We start from the raw sequence: 7,710 nt of genomic DNA on the forward strand, positions 1-7,710 counted from the left end.
TCAAAAATATTTAGAAAAACACAGACATGTACAGACATTCATGGGGACAATGCTGTTCTGTAACATCAAGAACAAAATCTTCCTTTAATAAATGAAAATTACCTTACTTGTTATGTAACTTTTCTTTGTACACTATTTCTCAATTTATTGTGCAACAAAACACAATATGGATCTCTTCCACTTGGTTTTTATTCATTTGATTTAGCCTGGCTTTGGAGGAACTAAAACCCTTCTGTCTTATTTGATTAAATATAGTATGATGCACGGAAGTTTAGGGAGGAAGTTCAGTTAACAGCAGCAAACAGGTCGAAATATTAAAACAGTTATTTAGTGAACAATTGCAAAATTTGTATGTGACATTAACATAACAGATGATTTACATTTTTAGATTAGAAAGATATTTTAATAGTATTTTCCATGTCCTAAATATGATCTCACTTTTGGCGGTTTATTGGTTTCTAGTTGTTACAGTTAATTTCTGAATGTATGTACTCCAGATAGCAAACAAGTCAGCGTTGATGTGTTAATGTACTGGCATTGAATTAATGTTACAATCTGATGTTGAATCTATAACACTTTGCACCTTCAATTAAAGTTGAAACAATTTTGAAATTTCAATGAAAAATCTAATTAAACGTTCAATCAATGTTAGAATCTGATGTGGACAACTTTGAAACAACTTTGAAAGATCAACAAAGATTCAAGAAATTTGGAATAGTTAGTATCTCCAAAGATAGTGGCTGCAGCTGAAACCAGGAAAATGCTCCAAATCCAATGTTCATGTCACATCCTGTCTACTGAGATACCTTCATCTGATAGATTTTTGAAGATAGATGTATCATTCGCTGCCTATGAAATCACACAATCCTGTGCACGTGGATCAACAGCAGTCGAGCTGAAGAAAAAAAATGGCAGCCGAAGAGCCTATAGCCAATTTGTGTAGAAATGTACATTTTTATTAACTTTTTCCAACATTAGATTCCATTTCTAGTGAGAAAGTAGTATTGTATTTATTAAACATACACTTGGTTATCACCAAAACTCTCTTGATTTTGTTCTATATTATTAGACCCTTATGGTTCTGATTTTTTATATATATATCTTTTTTTTGTTTTTTTATATATACATATTTTTGTTTTACATTTACATTCAATACCTGTGTTTCAACTCCATATTCATGTATAGTGTGTGCAGGCTCCTTGGAAGTGCAGCCTCCACTCGCAAGGGGACTGTACCGCGGAAAATACACACAGGGGGAGTCCATGTAGGAGTCCTACCCTGTGGAGCACCTATTCCAGTGCAGGGTAGATTAAGTACCCGCAGTGGATTGGGTCAGCGAGTTCCTCCGCTGAACTGCGGACCCAGAAAAGGCTAGGGAGGAATCATTCAGGGATCCGAGGAGTGGGATCTCCTGGGAGAAAAGCGCACAATTTTACCTCAGTGAGGGAAAGGGCGCTAGGCGCAAGCGATCCACCCGGTCAGACCATCAACGTGATACCGAGTTCTACCGGCTTGGACCTGAGAAAACACAGGACGAAACTGACTCAACCCGGAGATTGTAGAATCTCGCAAAGGTATTAGGTGTTGCCCAACCCGCTGCATTACATATGTCTTCTGGGGAGGTGTCCCTGGCCAGTGTCCAAGAGGACGCAACACTCCTTGTTGAGTGGGCTCAGACCCGCAAAGGGGGGAGGCACATCCTGAGTGTGATAGGCCAATGAAATTGCGTCCACGACCCAGTAGGAAAGCTTCTGTTTGGAGACAGCGTTCCCTTTCCGCTGTCCGCCAAAGCAGACAAAGAGCTGCTCAGAACGTCTAAAGCTCTGCGTGCGGTCCAGATAGCTATGCAAAGCATGTACCGGACACAGCAACGAAGGGGCTCCTCCCAGGGCAGTGCTTGCAGGTTCACTACCTGGTCTCTAAAGGGCGTGGTAGGAACCTTGGGCACGTAGCCCGGTCGCAGTCTTAGGATCACATGTGTGTCTGCCGAACCGAACTCCAGTCAAGTGTCGCTGACAGAGAACGCTTGCAGGTCCTCGACCCTCTTGATGGAGGTCAGCGCGATAAGCAGGGCAGTCTTAAGAGAGAGGGCCCTGTGTCCAACTGATTCTAAGGGAGGTCTCTGGATGCCCACTAGGACCACCGAGAGGTCCCAGGAGGGGAACAGGCTTGGCCGGGAGGGATTTAACCTCTGGGCGCCTCTTAGCAACCTGATGATTAAGTCGTGCTTACCCAAAGACTTGCCGTCTACTGCGTCATGGTGGGCCGCGATAGAAGCAACATACACCTTTAGGGTGGAAGGGGACAGCCTCTCTTGCAGGAATAAGAGCACTGACCTGATTGCACACCTCTGCGGGTCTTCGGCCCGGGAAGAACACCAATTTGCGAACAAGCCCCACTTCAGGGCGTAGAGATGCTTGGTAGAAGGGGCTCTGGTTTGGTTGATCATGTCTACGGCGGTAGGTGGTAGACCAGCTAGATCTTCCGCGTCCCATCCAGGGGCCAGATGTGGAGGTTCCAAAGGTCTGGGTGCGGATGCCAGAGCGTGTCCTGCCCCTGAGAAAGAAGGTCTTTCCTTAGGGGAATTCGCCAGGGAGGGGCTGTCGCAAGGAGTACGAGGTCCGAGAACCAGGCCCGGGTGGGCCAATAGGGAGACACTAGTGTGACTTGTTCCTTGTCCTCCCTGACCTTGCACAGCACCTGTGCAAGAAGGCTCACTGGGGGAAATGCGTACTTGCGCAGCCCCGCAGGCCAGCTGTGTGCCAATGCGTCTGCCCCGAGGGGAGCCTCTGTTCGGGCATACCAGAGCGGGCAGTGGGAGGTCTCTCGGGAAGCAAACAGGTCTACCTGGGCCTTGCCGAACCGTTCCCAAATCAGCTGGACCGAATGGGGGTGAAGCCTCCACTCTCCGCTGGGCAAGCGTTGTCGTGACAGCGCGTCCGCTATCACATTGAGGTTGCCGGGGATGTGAGTGGCACACAGCTGAGTCCTGAGTCGACCTGAGTCCCTGCTTGCTCCAAAGGAGGAGACGACGGGCAAGTCGCGACATGTGGCGGGAGCGTACGCTGCCTTGGCGACTTATGTACGCTACCACAATGGTGCTGTTTGACCTGACTAGGACATGTTTGTCCTGAACTAACGGGAGGAACTTCCGCAGGGCAAAGAAAACGGTCAGCAACTCTAGCCAATTGATATGCCAGCACAGCGGGGCCCCTCTCCAACGGCCCGCAGCTGCGTTCCCGTTGCACATGGTGCCCCAACCCAATCTGGAGGCGGCGGTCGTGACCAGGACGTGTCGGGACACCTTCTGCAAGGGTACTCCTGCCCGTAGAAAGCAGAGGTCTGTCCAGGGTTTGAATGTCTGGAGGCAGGATCGTTACCCGGTGCGTGCCGTGGCGCCATACTCGTCTCGGGACTCGAGTCTGAAGTCAGTGCTGAAGTGGTCTCATATGCATCAACCCCAGTTGCGCGACTGCCGCGGAGGATGCCATATGCCCCAGGAGCCTCTGGAAGAGTTTTAAAGAGACCGTTGTGCTGGCGAGGCATCTCAGCACCGACTGCGCACGCTCGTTGGTGAGGTGTGCTGACATTGAGACTGATTGAGTCTAACTCCATCCTGAGAAAAGAGATGCTTTTCCCAGTTGACCTGAAGCCCCATGCGGCTGAGGTGCCTGAGCACCTGGTCTCTGTGAGCGCATAGTAACTCTTGTGAGTGGGCCAGAATGAGCCAGTCGTCGAGGTAATTGAGTATGCCGGGCAAGAGCTACTTCTGCGACTTTCATGAAGACAAGAGGGGACAGAGACATGCCGAAGGGGAGGACTTTGTACCAGTGGGGATTTCTTTAAGACTGCAAGGGAAGCTCAGCTTCCCCTATAATGTCAAAAAATAATGGTCAAATATGTACTATTGTGTAAACAATTTATTGACTAAAAATGCGTTAGAACACGTTCATCTCGAAGACGAGTTCGTTCAGAATCAGCTACATTACATATAGCAGGTCGGCTGACTCGATTTACTTCTCATACATTCCGTAGGCGTCAGTGCATTTCCCTGTTGAAGCCGAGCGTCCATTGACTTCAACGGGGCTGCTCTGAACAGTTTTTTCAGTGCTCGAAAATAGGCGGTCATTGGATAAATGCTGCGATTATGTCCCGCCCACGGACGCTCAGCGTCTCTGGGGGTGAATGAGGAGTGGGCTGGCCGGACTCCGGGCTTCCGCGTGATGATTGGAGGATCTGTCGAAAGACTGCATCTCCTTTTGATTGACAGCGAATCTGTACTATAAGAAGTCACTGAAGCTATTTCAGCTCAGTCCCATCGCGGATTTCTCAAGTGTAGTCGAAAGACAAACTGCTGCAACCTATTTCTTTATATTTGTTTGGCGAAATTGCTAGTCAATTTGCATAATACATTTCACACAATTATACACCACATTCCTTGTTTCAGTTTTACCAAGTTTAATATATTTTTGTTTTAGAGCGTTACGTTCGTTCGTTCGTTCATTCGTTCGTTCATTCATTCATTCATACAGTAGGCTAGGCTAGCGTCGTACGGGTGAAACTGCGCACGATGGCAGACGGTGCTAATATTGTCGACCTGATTTTGGCGAAGCCATTTGAAAGTCTTCCTTACGAGGAAAAAATTAGAATTAAACAGCAGGGCAGATCAACACCTAAGATTGATTTAGTGCAAAAAATAGGGTAAATAAGTTTATAATGTAGGCCGAAAATGAGCTTCCCCTCTTTGAAAGACCAGCAGCCGCCACTGCTTTGTACTGATACGCCTGGCCGTCGAACGCGAACCGTAGAAAGGGTCGGCGTCGAGGCAGAATTGAGACGTGGAAGTACGCGTCCTTCAGGTCTACCGCTGCGAACCAATCTAGATGCCGGACACAAGTTAAGATGTGTTTTTGCCTTTGCAAGGTTCTACAACCTCCGGGTTGAGCCGGTTTCAGGGACAATCCCCCCGGAGCAACCTGGATTAAGTGTCTTGCTCAAGGACACAATGGTGGTGGCTGTGGGGATCGAACCAGCGACCTTCTGATTACCAGTTATGTGCTTTAGTCCACTACGCCACCACCACTCCAGGGAGGTTCAATAAGTTAAGTCTCAGGACAGCTGGCCGGCTGTACCGCTTGTGTATAGCGACTTTTCCCTCCCTTGAGGCGAAGACGTGCGCTCCTCCTCCCAGTCGTCTTCACAAAAGTGTGGACCCTGAATGTCCTTCCTCTTTAGCCCTGTGGCTGGTGAGTTTTCTGAGAAACTCACCGCCAGCCCAGTACGTGTGTCAATTAGGCCCTGTACTGGGGTAGGTGCTCCACATGCGTTGATTATCCCATTGATAACCCCGTGTGATGTATTTTCTGCAAAAGTGTTTGTTTGTAGTAACTCCTCCCCCTTCGGGTAGGATTTACCATGGGACCCTTCCACATGACGTACTTCCGACCAGACTCGGTAAGACCATGTGACGTATTCCCACTCTAAAGCCCTCTCCGGGCGGGGTGTGGTCTCTGCGGTGTCCTCCTTTTTGGAGGGACACTCCCCGACGTGGACCTTATATGGCCCCCAGCTGAACAATTTTGTTCCTTTTTGGGAGAAAAAAGACAATCTGGATTGCGGTCAGTACTGTGTTCAAGGTGCCTTTAAGCGGTGAATATGTTAAATTGCAATAACAAACACAAAACGCCAGCTGCTTCATTATCTTCTGTTTACACAAAAGCTGTTGTAGCCTAGGCTATATTGTTGCCCTTAACTCAGCCTTTAGAAAGCAATTCTATGAATTTTAACAGCAATGGACAAAACTATAATGTTTTTTAGCGGAAATAGGTGGAGATAAAAAAAAAAAAGATTAATGGGGGCCTGGGTAGCTCAGCGAGTAAAGACACTGATTACTAACCCTGGAGTCACTAGTTCAACTCAAGAGCGTACTGAGTGACTCCAGCCAGGTCTCCTAAGCAACCAAATTGGCCCGGTTGCTAGGGAGTATAGAGTCACGTGGAGTAACCTCCTCTTGGTCGCTATAATGTGGTTCTCACTCTCGGTGGAGCACGTGGTGAGTTGTGCGTAGATGCTGCAGAGAATAGCGTGAAGCCTCCACACACACTATGTCTCCGTAGTAGCGCTCAACAAGCCACGTGATAAGATGTGTGGACTGACAGTTCAAAATTGGGGAGAAAAAGGGACAATATAAAAATTTTAAAAATCAATTAATAATGTTTGTCGAAAAGATGCAAGACTAACTAATAATATGTTAAATAATAATTACTAAATAACTTAATTTGAAAGATAAAACTATGTATAGTCTACCGGATATTTGCCTTATATGTTTTTACTGATTTAGAATTTATATAAATTTATATTTTATTTATATAATATTTAGATAATTTATATAGTCTATAGATAATATTTCTTCATAGAAAACTTTATATTAAAAAAAAGAATGGACTCCTAGTTTCTATACTCAATTTTTGCTACAATTCCCAAGGAAGAGAAGTAGAAATGGTTTAGGCTATGACAAGAGCAGGTGGCCAGTAACCTCCATCTGGCCCTCACCCACCTAGATAAAAAGGACTCATACGTTCGAATGCTGTTCATAGACTTCAGCTCAACTCAACATAATAATTTCTCAGCACCTGGACCTGGGCCTGGACACCTCCCTCTGCAACTGAATCCTGGACTTCCTGACTGGGAGACCTCAGTCAGTCTAGATCGGTAACAGCATCTCCACCACCACCACACTGAGGGCCCCCCAGGGCTGTGTGCTCAGTCCACTGCTGTTCACTCTGCTGACTCACGACTGTGCAGCAATGCACAGCTCGAACCACATCATTATGTTCGCCAATGACATGACCGTGGTGGGTCTCATCAGCAAGAAGGACGAGCATACAGAGAGGAGGTGCAGCGGCTAACAGACTGGTGTAGAGCCAACAACCTGTCTCTGAATTTGGACAAAACAAAAGAGATGGTTGTTGACTTTAGGAGAGCACACAGTGACTGCTCTCCGCTGAACATCGACAGCTCCTCTGTGGAGATCGTCAAGAGCACCAAATTCCTTGGTGTTCACCTGGCAGAGAACCTCACCTGGTCCCTCAACACCAGCTCTATTACCAAGAAAGCCCAGCAGCGTCTCTACTTTCTTCGAAGGCTGAGGAAAGCACATCTCCCACCCCCATCCTCACTACATTCTATAGAGCTACACTACATTGAGAGCATCCTGAGCAGCTGCATCACTGCCTGGTTTGGGACTTGCACCGTTTCGGACCGCAAAGCCCTGCAGAGAATAGTGAGGACAGCTGAGAAAATCATCGGGGTCTCTCTTCCCTCCATCAAAGACATTTACAAAAAACACTGCATCCAAAAAGCAACTAGCATTGTGGATGACCCCACACACCCCTCACACAAACCTTTCACCTTCCTGCCATCTGACAAAAGGTACCAAAGCATTCGGGCCCTCACGTCCAGACTGTGTAACAGCTTCTTCCCCCAAGCCATCAGACTCCTCAAAACTCAGAGACTGGACTGACACACACACACACACGTGTCCTGAGTTGCACTTTAATTACTGTCACTTTATACCTGTCTGCAACCTCAATAACTGCTATATGCACACTATCTCATAGTATGTTATGTTTACATTTGGCATTTTTAGAAACGGTCATCTTTTTGCACTACTGTGTACTGGTCAGCGCTGCACTGTCTCTCACTGTGCCC

Source organism: Xyrauchen texanus, chromosome 3 (assembly GCF_025860055.1).
Source record: "Xyrauchen texanus isolate HMW12.3.18 chromosome 3, RBS_HiC_50CHRs, whole genome shotgun sequence".
NCBI lineage: Eukaryota > Metazoa > Chordata > Actinopteri > Cypriniformes > Catostomidae > Xyrauchen > Xyrauchen texanus.